Source organism: Primulina tabacum, chromosome 17 (assembly GCF_025594145.1).
Source record: "Primulina tabacum isolate GXHZ01 chromosome 17, ASM2559414v2, whole genome shotgun sequence".
NCBI classification, from domain to species: domain Eukaryota; kingdom Viridiplantae; phylum Streptophyta; class Magnoliopsida; order Lamiales; family Gesneriaceae; genus Primulina; species Primulina tabacum.
Window position 1 is genome coordinate 13430891 of NC_134566.1, and position 14603 is coordinate 13445493.

Sequence of the window (14603 nt, forward strand, 5' to 3'; positions counted from 1 at the left end):
ATGTTTTACACCTTCAGGTGTAAGGACTATAGGTCCAAAAACATTACGTTTATTTAGCGAATCCAATTCAACCTGGATGGCTTCTTTCCATTTTATCCAATCCTGCCGATTTTTACATTCACCAAAAGATTTTGGTTCATGATCTTCATTATCATTTATGATGTCGATTGCCACATTATAAGAAAATATATCATCAATTTCTTCTATATCTTTTCGGTTCCATATTTTTCCAGTATTAATGTAATTGATAAATATTTCATGATTCTCGTCAGTTTGTGTTTCTGACAGAACATTTTCATCATCATGTGTTTCTTCAAGAACATCATTCTCTATTTTGTGATTATCATGTGTTTCTTCAGGAACATCATTTTCTATTTTGTGATCATCGTGTTTCTCTATGAATTTTCTTTTTCGAGGATTTTTATCCTTGGAACCGACTGACCTTCCACGCTTCAGGCGTTTAATGACATCATGAGTATCTTCAATTTGTTTCTTCGGAATTTCAATTCGAGCAGGGGCATTTGCAGCATGTATATATGATTTAGTTACCTCTTTTGTGTCTGCAAATGCATCTGGTATTTGATTTGCTATTCTTTGCAAGTGCACAATTTGCTGTACATCTTTTTCACATTGTTTTGTTCTTGGATCCAGATGTAACAATGATGATACATACCATGTAATTTCTTTTTCGGTATGTTTCTGTTCTCCCCCTAACATTGGGAAGATTTCCTCATTAAAATGACAATCAGCAAAACGTGCTGTGAACACGTCGCCTGTCTGAGGTTCAAGATATCGAATGATTGATGGACTATCATAACCGATATAAATTCCAACCTTTCTTTGAGGTCCCATTTTCTTTCGTTGCGGTGGTGCAATACACACATACACCATACATCCAAAAATTCTCAGATGAGAAATGTCTGGTTCTTTACCAAATGCAAGCTGCAATAGGGAGTATTTATGATATGCACTTGGTCTGATACGAATTAATGCAGCAGCATGTAAAATTGCATGTCCCTATATAGAAATAGAGAGCTTTGTTTTCATAATCATTGGTCTAGCAATCATTTGCAGACGTTTAATCAATGATTCAGCCAATCCATTCTGTGTATGTACATGAGCAACAAGATACTCAACAATGATTCCCATAGACATACAATAGTCTGGGAAGTAAATTGACCAGCATTATCAAGTCTAATTTTCTTGATTATATAATCAGGAAATTGATTTCTCAATTTTATTATTTGAGCAAGTAATCTTGCAAATGCAACATTTCGAGTTGACAATAAACATACATGTGACCATCTGCTGGAGGCATCAATCAATACCATAAAATATCTGAATGATCCACATGGTGGATGGATTGGTCCACAAATATCACCCTGAATACGTTCAAGAAACATTGGTGATCTCTTAACCTAAAAGATCTGTGCAACTTCATCTTGGAATCTTTCTCATTCTAATATGAGATTATTAATGTTCTCTTAACCTAAAATACCATCCTTATTGATTATGGTAATTTATTTCATTACAAATTTCGATAATTTTAATAAAAATTAGCAGATATCTGTATCCTTTGATTTCTTATTTTTTAAATTTGATAAAGTTACTTATTCTAATTTAGAATTATTTACAATTTAATTAGACACTTTCTTGCGATGTTTTATCAAAAGTTATAATTGGTAGTAATAGTGCAACTCAAATCTTTTAAATCATCCAACATGTTAAGAATCACATGTCGACCACTCTCCCAGCAGGGCAAGTTATTATGCCTCCACAATTCTCCTCATAATAATTGCACTCTTTGAATTCATATGAATCAAACATGTGACATTGACTCTAATATCGATTCCAAGACCGAACGCTTAATTATTATTTTACCAAAAATTATAGCTGTGAGTAACATTACAAATGAAATCTTTTAAATTGTCTAATAACTAAAGTTTCACGCGTCGACTGTTCTCCCAACATGATTAATTATCGCACCTCAACAATTACTTTATTTTCAACAATGATATTAGAAACTTTTGAAATATTGAGGTTGATCTTTACTCCAAAGTCCAAAGCTATCAGAAAATTTAAAAATTCTCACCTCAATATTTTGTCTTTCTTAATTGTTTGGACATTGTTTGGTGCGAAATATAAGACATTAAATTACCACACATGCTTGTTTCATTCGATGTTTGTAAGTTCTACAAATAATTATTGCTATATCTGAAAGAAAAAAATATTTTAGGTTCAAAGATATAATTTATTACTTAAATTATCTTTTCTTTATTGATAAGATTTTGTTAAATATTTATTAAGAGTTTTTATTTTTATTTTTATAGAGATTGACTCTTAATTTAATTTAATATCCTTAAAAGTGTTTATTTCCTTATAAACTCCATCTTACCATAATTTTTAGGTATCTAATCAACGAAAAAATTATAGGAAAAATCATGCCTATAAATATATGGATCATATGTTATGCAAAGAGCGAAGAGACAGAGAAATATTCACAAAGAGAAAATCAAGTCGTAGAGGGCCATAGTTTGAAGAATATTGTTATTTACAACCTGTGTTGCTGTGGTTGTGAGAGACATTTGAAGACAACACTTGTGAAAGTATTTATTGAAGATTTTGTATTGTTGCTCCAGTTTTCGGCATATATTATTTTGCACGATTTGGTTATTCTATTGTTGTTTTAGAATGCAATTTGATTTTTTAACTGGTTAGGGAAGTTAGTTTTCATATAATCAATAGTATTGGTTTTGTAAACTCAATTTATTCTTCTAGTGATTATTTTGCCCTGAGACATCATAAGTTATGTATAAGTTCTTTTATTGAAGTTATGTATTTGTGTCTTTATTATTCTGCTACTTGTTGTCATAAAGTGTTACAATATCTGAGGCAACATTGATATCTGATACACACAACATTTTTACTTTTATATTAAACAAATTTCCTTACAAGTAGTATCAGAATGGTCACTTGACTATACTAAGTCAGATTCTGGTTATTTTTGTATAACATGTACAAATTAATAGATGTGTCACTTACAAACACTGCACTATAACCACATGTCTTGGTTGGATCCAACTACAGTCTATGAAATATCAATATCAAAATATTAAATCTATAGATGAGAGAGCATGACAATGAGTTGTTAGCGGTTGAACTCCACTGAAAAGAATAGATGAAGATGGTGACAGTCTGCAAAAGCCAGACAGTTGATGAAGTCCAGGTTTTGAACCACGATTCAAAGGCTTTAAATGCCATCTTCACTTCAGTCGATCTAAGCATGTTTAGTTTGATTACTGTAAGGTCCAGGAATTTAATTCACGTAAACTGAATGCATGCAATCTATGATTTTTATTTAAATTATTTGTTTAATTATTTTGTGTATTTATGCATAATTATTGCATAGTAGAATTTATTTCATGAAATTTTAAAGGTTCATGCAGTAAAGATTTTTAAGTTGCATTGTTGCGCTCGAACGAGGGACGGAGACCGGAGAATTATCAGAAATATTATTTTATTACATGATTATATTTTATTAATTTATGTAAGGTGTTTTTAAGTGTGTTTTGCAAAAATGAGATTTTATTGGGTATTTTTATCCGCAGGATTTTATTTTTAGCCGGTAAGCAAATTTTATCGAATCGGGAGATTTTTTGAGGGTTCGGCTAATATTTTCAAAAACCTTCCAACACAAAATATTTTTTGGGAGTACTTTTGGATTTAATGAGCCTACTTTTAAGTTTATTGGGCTTAAAACTCTTTTTAAATTTTTAAAAGACCATTTAGACCATATCTGATTAATTAATTAAATAATAAATTTGTAGGCTCCACCAAACCTAACATCATCCTCCTTAAAAAACCGACACCCTCACTCCCATTTCAGCATTTTCGAAAATCCCAGCTCAAAGCTTCGGTCCTCTTCACTCCAAAAGAAAATTCTCCGGCGCTTCCCTATTGCTCCTCTCTTCAACCTTCTCGCATATAATATCAGCAAGCATGCTTTGTAACATTGTTTTTGCATCATTCAAGTTCAATATTATCGTTGTGTATGTATTCATGGTTCGCCGGAACGGTTGCGGTGCTTGGAACGGCAACTTCCGTTCCAGTTCCAATGTTATGTTGCGGAACGGTGCGGAACGGTTGTATAAAAAAATTAATAAATTCAAAAAATTGGTAAAAAAAATTAAAATATAAATTACATCATACTAAAAAATAAAATATATGAAGTTATTACAAATTAATCTCTCAATACAAAACTATTTTACAATAATAGCACAATAAGAAATACACACTAAAAATTATAACATACCAAAGCTAATACCATGAAGAGTGACGCGGAGGAGCGAGATCATTGTTATATTCTTCATCACTATCTCGTTGATTAAATTGATTTCGAACATTTGGATATTGACGTGATTGTCCATATGCGCGCCACATTCTGCCGAAAAAACTCATTTTTAACTTCCGAATTAGCAAAAGTGGTCAACATGAAAGTTGTAGCCCTATGTGTTTTCTTTCATCTCCAATTGACCTCATGTCATTTGAAGGTTTGAGTAAAAAGTTATGCTCATTTTCCTAACATGTGTCAGTGCAAGAACAACGATACACACGACACACTTCGGGCCACTTTTGGCTCGTCTTCCCTAATGATTTGAACAAAACTCAAAACATGAAAGTTATAGCCTTATATCTTATCTTTCTAATGGAAGTGGCCTCACAACAATTGGATCAATATACAAGACATTATACTATAAACCACAACTACTGCCACATTTTTCATACCGTTTATGCGCTTCCATTTCCTATTTGGCTCAAGATCAACTTTCTATTCTACACATTCATTTTCATAATCATCAACAACTATGAAATATAATATCAATAACATAATCATTCTATTACCATACACCGTAATGAACCATGAATATCTCATAACCATATTTTTTAAACACCAAAACCGTTCCGTTCTGCTTTCCCGTTAATCGCCGATAAAACGTCGAAGAACAGCGCTACAACACAATCACCGATTTCCCCTGGAACTTTGGAACGGTTGTCACCGTTCCCGTTCCGTTCCGGCCATTTCGGCCGCATAACCGCCGTTCCGGCGAACCATGTATGTATTTGTGCAGGGAATCTTTCGATCCATCACTTAGCGTGGATAGGCTTCATTGTTTGTTCAAGTTCTTGCATGTTTTCTTGTCCCACTCACGTTTTTCTGAATTTTTGCAAGGGGGCTTCTGTGTTGTGCGTTGAGGGACTGCCATCACCGTAAAAGAGAGGGCTTATGAGCCGGAAGTGAGGCCTTGTAGTGTTGAGTAAGGTGTGATCGAGTTCTTGAGTGTTTGGGGCTCGTAGAGGATAGATAGGTGGAGTGGGGAAGACCAGTGTTGCAGGGGCCATACCAAGTCATGGACCAGACCCTGAGGGGTCTGAACCACGGCCTGGAAAGGTTCAGCCAGTGCTAGGACGAGCCACAAAGCAGATCGAGCTCGGGGGAGGAGGTTGGTCGCGTAGGGGGGTTTGAGGTGATTATCGATCGGGTGACCTGTGCTTCATGCATGGGGCTTGTTGTGTGGGTCTGGCAGGTCCATTAGGGTCTAGACTTGGTCCCTAGTAGGTGGGTTCGTGGCTGGTGCAAGCTGGTGCGAACCAAGGAGCGCTAGGATGCGAATGGTTCTTTGCGGGTTGGAGAAAGGAAGTAGCAGATTTTTCAGCAGCAGTTTAGGGGTCTGACAGTTAGCTTAAGGGCCTAATTTTTGAGATCTTTAGGACATTTTTGATGTTCATTAAGTGTGGTAAAAAGTTGGGAAAGTTTTGGTTAAGTTTCGGTTCGATTCGGATTAAAACCGGGACCCCGGTCCACGTTTTAAAACGAATAGGTTAAGTTAGGAAATGGGCTCGATTTTATGTCTAAGAATGGTTTTAAATATGTTTTGGGATGTTTTAAGGAGTTTAGTAAGCTTCGGGGCAATTTTAGAGGTCCAGGGGTAAAACGGAAATTTTTGGGTTTCCAGGGGCAAAATAGTCATTTTGCACTCGGGATGAGATTTTTGTCCTAGCAGCGCTCTGAGCACAAATTTATAATATATTAAATTTTTACAAATCATGATCACGATTTTAAGATTTTATGAAAATATACGTTGCATGCTTGAATTTAAAGAAAATTGCATATGTGCATGATTTTTATAAGTGATGGAAATGATGATATTTTGAATGATGAGAATTTGTTGTGGCTATCGAAGTATATGTAAATGCTTAAGACGTATATGTAAATGTTGATGATAAGGCCTAGGAACAGTGGATGGATAATCCTGTCACTGACGTCCGACAGCCGCCGGGTACCGCGGTTCTATGTATGATGGATCCATCGTAAATGATGATGTACGATAGTCACCTCTAATGAACTGAATTCACCAATGATGAATGATAAATGATAATGATGAATGATGATTAACGATGAGCTGTTATGACACGTTTACATTACGTTTTTAAATTTCATGAATGATATGTTGAGTATGATATTTTTCACTGCTGTGTTCTACGTATAGATATTTGTTATTTATGGTACATCTGTATTGAGTTTTTAGATTCACTAGACGTGTGTGATGCAGGTGAGTTCGGTGTCGAAGGGACATGAGGTGCTGAACTCTGAGTCAGCAGACACAGTGGGTGACACGACCCGAGGACCTCGTAATTTTTCCGCACATTTCTGATTTCATGTTTTTGAGAGGATATGAGTATTTTATACAATTTTTTATTTTACTGTTTGATGTTAGGATTTTTACTCATTTTTACTCCGCTATATTTTTATTGGTAATTACTTATGAAAATTTTTAAATGATGTTTTTAAGTAGGACTGGATGCATGTGATTTATTTAAATGTTTATTTCCAAAATGAGAGATTTATAAAAAAAAATATTTCCGCACTTTTAAAAACGGTAGACATTACAATTACCTATTGCGTCTCTGCTAAGGATGTATGGGAAATCCTTCAAAAGCATTGTGAATGATCTGAAAGGACAAATTTCAGGATGCCTTGCACCAAAATTTGAAATGTTGATGATGGAAGATACTGAAACAATCACATAATATGATCGTCACTTGAGAGAGATAGCTACTGAAGTATTCAGCCTTGTTGATCCAATTTAAAACGAACGATTGGTTGGCAAAGTCCTACGATCACTTCCTGAATGCTTCAATATCAAGATTTGCACGAATGATGAAGCACGAGACACGTCTCAACTTTCTCTGGAAGACTTGGTCAGCTCTCTTCGTATTTTCGAGAATAACATGGACCTACAAAAGAAGAACAAAAGTAAGACCATTGCATTCCAAGTGGCTAATAATTCCTACAAAGTTCTTATTCAAATTTCACTAGAATTCAATGAGTCAGATTTATGTGAAGACTCTCTCTTATATCACGAAGAGGTTTGAAGATTATTTGAAAAGAATAAGAGAAAAAAAGAATATGAAACAACAATATAAGCTTCCTATTCTAACTACTCATAAAAAAATTCAGAAGTTTCTACCCAATAACAATTTCGAAAAAGGAATGAAGTTAAGAATAAAGTTGATTTTAAAAAGTTTGATTCCATGCAATGTAGAGTGTGTAAGGGTTTTAGACATTATGTGAATGAATGTGTGAACATGATTCGCAAAAATAAATGACTGAATATCTCCTTAAGTGATGAGGAATCTGACAAAGGTCAAGAATCTAACAAAGAAGAAAGTCGTACTTCCCTAACTGCACTTTTGAAAAATATTCTGGTTGCAAGTCAAACCACTGGGTGTTGCCTATGGTGTTGCAACATTTGGTCGGAACATCTCTCCAAAATCAGTATGCCTTAATGCTACAGCTTCTGGGGATTCAATTTTTCAAGAAACTCTAAAGGAAAATGATGAAGAAATCAATCTAGAAAGTGTACAAAAGCTATATGAGGAATTGTATATTGACTAGAACAAAATAAACAACTTGAACAAACCTCTCTCAAAAGAGAATACATAAAAAGTATGTTGTGGACAAACTCAAAGTGTTCTTAAGCAAGAATAATTTAGAACTATACAAATCAAGGATGAGCTTGAAAAGGCAATTGAAACACTAGCTAAGTTCAACTCTAGTACAACCAAGCTTGATTCCATATTAATGATGTGAAATGAGAGTAAGACTAGTTTAGGCTTTAACAACAATGTGTTTGAAGTTGGAGAATCATAAAAACCAAGTGTATTTGTGAGAGAAAATAGCAACACATTAAGTGCACCTACTATTACTCCTATGACCAAGAATTTTCCATCAAAGAATCAAGCTGCTGCTCAAAAGCCGAAGCAAAGAAAACGCCATTTTGTGTATCACTACTGTTTCAAACTTGATCATATTAGACCATACTGTTTTAAGCTGAGATACGACTACCTGTACTGGGAAACAAATCGGATGTTGCCCAAGGTGTCCCACAACACCTCCGACAAACGAACTTCAGTGGAAAGTTTGAGTGCCTAAAGCTGAAATTCTTTGTCATGTTTTTTATAAATCATTAAGAACTAACGTTGCAAGTCACTGGTACTTTGATAGAGGAAGCTCACATCACATGACAGGTTCAAGAGAATATCTCACGGAATATGTTGAACAAAAGAGTGGTAGAATGACCTATGGAGGTGGAGCAAAACAAAGGATTGTTGGAAAAGTTACATTGAATGTCAAAGGACTGCCCAAGCATCACAATGTGCTATATGTCGGGGGACTAAACTCAAACTTGATAATAATTAGTCAATTGTGTGATGATGATTTTCATGTTAAGTTTGATAAAAATTCTTGTGAAGTTTTTGATAATGCAAACATCTGTGTTATGACAGGTACAAGATTTGTAGATAATTGCTACCAATTAAGAGATGAACTTACATGCAAACATACAAAAGAAAGTGAACTTGACCTCTGACTTCAAAATTTGGGTCGAATATAGTTTAAGACATTGAAAAACATCTGATGTTGTACGAGGTATGCCCAATTTATCCTCTGGAGTACCGTATGTTTGTGGATCTTGTTAAAAGGGTAAGCAAACTCGGGTGTCACACTTCGTGTTGCAACACTTTGGAACAACACGCTGTCTTGAGTTATTACATATTGATCTTATGGGCATTATGAAAGTAGAAAGCTATGGAGGTAAAAAATAGTCTTTTGTGTGTGTCGATGACTTCTCACGTTTCACATGGTTAAGCTTTCTTTCAGAGAAGTCAGACATGTTTGATTCATTTAAAAATTTACTCACGAGGATTATTAATATGCATAACTTTAAGGTAGGCAGAATCAAGACCGACCACGGTAAGGAATTTGAGAACTCCTTGTTTTCATCTTTGTGTGATAAGAAATGTATTTCACATGAATTTTCTGCCTTAAAAACTCCATAACAAAATGGTATAGTCGAACGCAAAAATAGAATATTACAAGAAATGGCTAGGGTGATGTTGAGTTCAAAGAATATCTCAAAGTGTTTTTGGGCTGAATGCCTAAAGGGCCTTAATTGAAAAAAAAATTGGTGATAAACTTGACGGTGGAAACCTCAAGGTAGAAAAAATCTCACCTTGGTATCTTACCATTTTGATAAGTTGATAAGCTCAAGCCAAAATAATTTTCTATAAATATAATCTGAATTATTTTACATTGGTTAGGATCGGTGGTATGTGTTAGAACTTTTAAAAATAATTTTTGTATAAGACTTGGACCAAGTAGTTTTGAATAAAGTTTTAAAAAATCATATTAAATAAAATGCATGTCCAAAAATTACTAAACTTTTCCGCAATGCCTAAAAAAAGTGCAGAAATAGTCGGAAATCGAGAATCACCAATTCGAGGTGGCGCGTGCGATTCATGCGCAGTGCGTCGGCGCGTGTGGCCGCTCTGGTGGCCATGCAAAGCTGAATTTTTTCAGCGAATGTATTTTGAACGATCTACAACTTCTAAGTTTATCATTTTTTGAAATTCAGAATCGATTAATAGTAGATTTTGAAAAACTAGAATGATTGTCAAGTACATTTGTAAGGCCCTGGCCCTGTCCTCAGACCCTGCAATCACAGTTCCTGGACTCAGCTCAAGTGGCTACCAGGATTGTAGCCAATATACCTATATGCCAGTAGGTTGAGGGGTCGAATCCTGGGAAGGCACAAACTCCACTTTCCTGGCGTGGAGAAGTCCGATGAGTAAGTGCAAGCTGGTCTGAGTCCAGGAACTGTGATTGCAAGGTCTGAAGACTAGGGCCAGGGCCTTACAATAAAACTGTGATTGCAGGGTCTGAGGACAGGGCCAAGGCCTTACAATAATGCAGCTCAAGTGGTTACCAGGATTGTAGCCAATATACCTATATGCCAGGAGGTTGAGAGGTCAAATCTTGGGAAGGCACAAACTCCACTTTCCTGGCGTGGAGAAGTCTGATGAGTAAGTGCAAGCTGGTCTGAGTCCAGGAACTGTGATTGCAGGTCTGAGGACAGGGCCAGGGCCTTACAATAAAAGGCGCCTTTTATTGTAAGGCCCTGGCCCTGTCCTCAGACCCTGCAATCACAGTTCCTGGACTCAGACCAGCTGGAAGGCACAAACTCCACTTTCCTGGCATGGAGAAGTCCGATGAGTAAGTGCAAGCTGGTCTGAGTCCAGGAACTGTGATTGCAGGGTCTGAGGACAGGGCCAAGGCCTTACATCATTTTTTCGATCAAAAACAATATTTGCAGTGATTGTGGGCATGATCGACTATTTAGTTTTAAAATCGAAGTGAAAATCTTTCAAGAAGGAGTAAATGAAATTATAAATAGCAACCTCAAACACAAGTTTTTGAAATTTTCCAATAACTGTTATTCATGAATCTTGATTTTCTGGGAAAAATCGATTGATGAGATTGCCATACCACATATGATGAGTTTGCCACACCACATATACACGTTGTAGGATTGTTATGTAAATTTGTCAGAATTTTTGGAATGATTTGCTAATTTTTCCTATTTTTCTTCTATTTTTTTCCTTATTCTAATTCATGTCTCTCTTTTTCTCCAAAGCCTCTAATTCAGAAAATGTTGTGAAGAAATGCATCAGATGAGGTCTATTTATGGCAAATTGACGACAGGTGAGTCGCACTACATAGTCAAATATCGACCTAAAGTTGGTGACATATACCTAAATTTATTTCTCAACACATGTCAAGCTTATGTCTTGTCAATATTTAAGGTTAAAATTTAAATCAGAACTGTTTATTTACTATATCTTTTATTTTGTTATTATTTTTATTAAACTAAATCTTAACGTATTGGGAAGAAACTGAGTTGCCAATACCAGTAATTTGGCAGGTAACAAAAGCAGTACAAGCAAATGCACATGTTGTGATGCAACTACACTACCAAACCGTTTCAAACTCTCTTTACTGTTCTGTACCAACCAAGAAAACTTGATCAACTCACTCTGCACCGGTCTCGACGCTCCGTTCTTTCCAGCTGCAACAATCTGTTCCGAACTATTACATTTTCTTATACGTTTGAGCTCTTCACGAATAACATTGCGAACCGATTTCAAGTAAGAGTTCATGTCATGGTCTCTGAGAATGGTTCCTTCGGAGCCATAGGCACACCGGTCGCTCAATATCTCGAGTGGGTGCGGTGAGTTTAAGAATATCAACTGTGCTGCAGCGAACTTGCTTCTCTGCCTCTGCAGCATCTGCTGTCAATAGGTACAGGCCACTGCCTGAAGGAAGAAGTTCATGGTTTGGAGAAAATGTATCGTCTGGTTGAAGGATCAAAAACTCTCCCATTGGAGCATATAACAACTTCTGTTCATCAAAACACACCACAAACACATTCACTTATTTTAACTAAATTGTGCAACCGTATTGGAACTTGATACTCCTCAATATATCTTATACCTGTTCGCTAAGACATGGATGATTGCGGAAGTTCCTATTGATTGCCTTGAGAAATTGCACCACACGACTAGGATAGTTGCAAGAAAAAGCACGTGGAACGATGTCTCTGTGCATTGATATAGACTGGACGTGATTTCGAGGCAAACCAAGGTTGCTTAGTAGATGATCCCCTCCACACATAATTGATGGTGCACCAAAAGTTATAACGGGCAGCAATGAAGAACGGGGAGCTATACCCCTTATCAGCAGCATCAGATTGATGAGCAATGCTAAACTTCCACCAAGAGAGTGCCCTGTGAAGCGAAATGTGGCACAATCCCTGCGATATAGTATGTGTGCCTGAATTTCTGGCAACATCTGCTCGTAGATTCCTTTTGCAGCCTCATATATACCTCGGTGAACCAACACATCTAGCCCCTAAAGAAAGAAATATAAAATCCTGAATCATGAAGGTTTGTATAATTGTGCCCGCCATCTTAAAGAATTTGATAAACATAGTTGCATCCTGGCAGTCTCCCGTACAAATTATTCTCATGATTACACAAACAATAAATACCTCAAACTGAACAGGCTCGAAAAGGAGATTGGCCTTCCATGAAGCCAGCGACTCAGAGCCCTGTAAGCAAGGAAATCAAACTCAGCATTTTAAAGTACTAATAATGTTTGGATTAGTTTATTAAAAGAATAAAACTTCAATTGTGTCCTACCTGTATGACAAAGAACCTCGTTGCCTTTTGATCATCATCACAAACAAACCACTCACATGGTGATGAGCTAGTTGAGTTCAGATCATCCGCCACCGCTTGCTTTATTTCTTCCTTAGCAGCAACAACAGCAGTAACAGAATCAGTTGTTGCCATCAACGAGGTCATATCTTCAACATCGCCTGTTTCATCTTCAGGAAAAGTTCGAGATGGATTGGAGTTGCTGGATTTGAAGTGAAGCATGGACTTTGTCTGAGAATGCAAATAGGAAGCTGCAGAAGCAGCAATTTGGTAAGCAGAGGAAGCACTTATTCGGTTGGCACGTCCTGTTTCATTCCCCCCTTCATCTTGAGACGTTTTCTCTTCTTTTTGTGGGTTGTTTTCTTGTTTCGCTTTCAATGCCTGTTCTTTCTTTTCCAGCGATGAAGTCACAAAACGCAGTCCATGGGATCTCAGGAGATCATCAGGCTGTGACACCATTTCACCGAGAAACCATTAAATTAACAAAAAACTTTCTGGTCTACAATGAAAACACAACTAGATATAAAACTACATAAGAAATCAATCCTACCTTGATTTGGGATATGGAATAGGCTAAATTTCCCAAATAAGACATCCGAGCATAAAATCTAGCTTCTTCCAACGGTACCTTGCGAAGCAGGTCGGAGAATGATTCTCTATCCATTTTAGTACAATCAATATCATCAACAGAAGTCACATCACACCCCTCCTCCTCTTCACGGCCCATATCTCCATCCTCCAATTCTTCAACCAAATGATCAGTGTCTTTAAATTCTTCTTTCCACAGAGACTTCACGTTCAGAATATTGAAAACCCAATTCCCACTCCGCCCTTCATCCTCGGTGTCCGCAAACTCCTCCACCAAAACGGCGTCGTCAACCGTGATCGCCTGCTCGTTCCGCCAGTTCTTACCTCCAGGCCACCAAGAATGCCTGAATGTGAACCCCCAAGGAAAGTTCCTCTGCGGTGGCGTCCCCGACACCGACGGCCTCTCCACCGTCCCAGAACGTCCAACGGCGGCACTACGGACCTCTGCAGCCATGGGTGCAGGCTTGGCCATTCCATGAATTCCAGCATTCAAGCACAAAGCATCCATTTTTGTGCATAAATAATTGGTAAATGGAGCATAACACACAACCTGTAAAAATGCGTTATCAATGGAGAGGTGGGAGAAGAAAAAGGTCTATGGTTATTTATAACTACATAACTACCGTCGAAAACAGTTTACCAAACTTGGAACACAAACGACGTCGTTAGATTATAGAAAATATGAAATTACTTTTTTTAATTAAAAAACAAATTAGGCTAACAAACCTAAATTATTGAATGCAAATAGGGCTGAGCAATCGGATCGGTTAGTTCGTATACATGACCCGACCCGATCAAACCCGACCCGATCCAATGCATTTTTCGAGTAATTAGTCGGGTTTACGTAAAAAATCTCTACGTGAGGTAATCGATTGGATAATCGTGTGTCTTTTCCAATTCTTAAAACAATAAGAAATTTTTTGCTCATGTTGGTCTTTATGATGAGAATCGTGTGTCTTTCCAAAATTTTAAAACAGTGAGTGATTTATCTTGTTGTTGGCTGCATAGATGGTCGTTAAAATTTTGTTGTTGTCATGGATAATTATTATTTGAAAAAATTGCGATTGCCGACCTTAACTGTCACTCTCATGGAACGTTTTGATTTATATTGTTTTAAAAAAATTTAAATTTGTTTTTATTTTTATTTTTTAAAAGATGCCTTACCAACCCGACCAATCAATTAATCATCGTAATCGAGTTGGGTTTGGGTAATAAAAACACTGTTAGAAAAAATCGGATATCCGCCCCGAAAACTAGACTCCCTTAACTGTAAATGGGCAATTGGATGGTAGACTTAGGGCCAAATCTAACGTCCAAAGTGGTTTAAGACCATGGGGTTTATATCATAATGTGTGGACCCTATGAATCCAAATCAACTGTGGCGGCTAATCGATCGGATG

General features: G+C 36.6%; 1 pseudogene; it reads right to left on the minus strand.

Annotated features, from left to right (window-relative positions):
- Positions 1-11241: 11241 nt before the first annotated feature.
- Positions 11242-13774, minus strand: LOC142530510 (phospholipase A1 PLIP2, chloroplastic-like; annotated as a pseudogene).
- Positions 13775-14603: the final 829 nt, after the last annotated feature.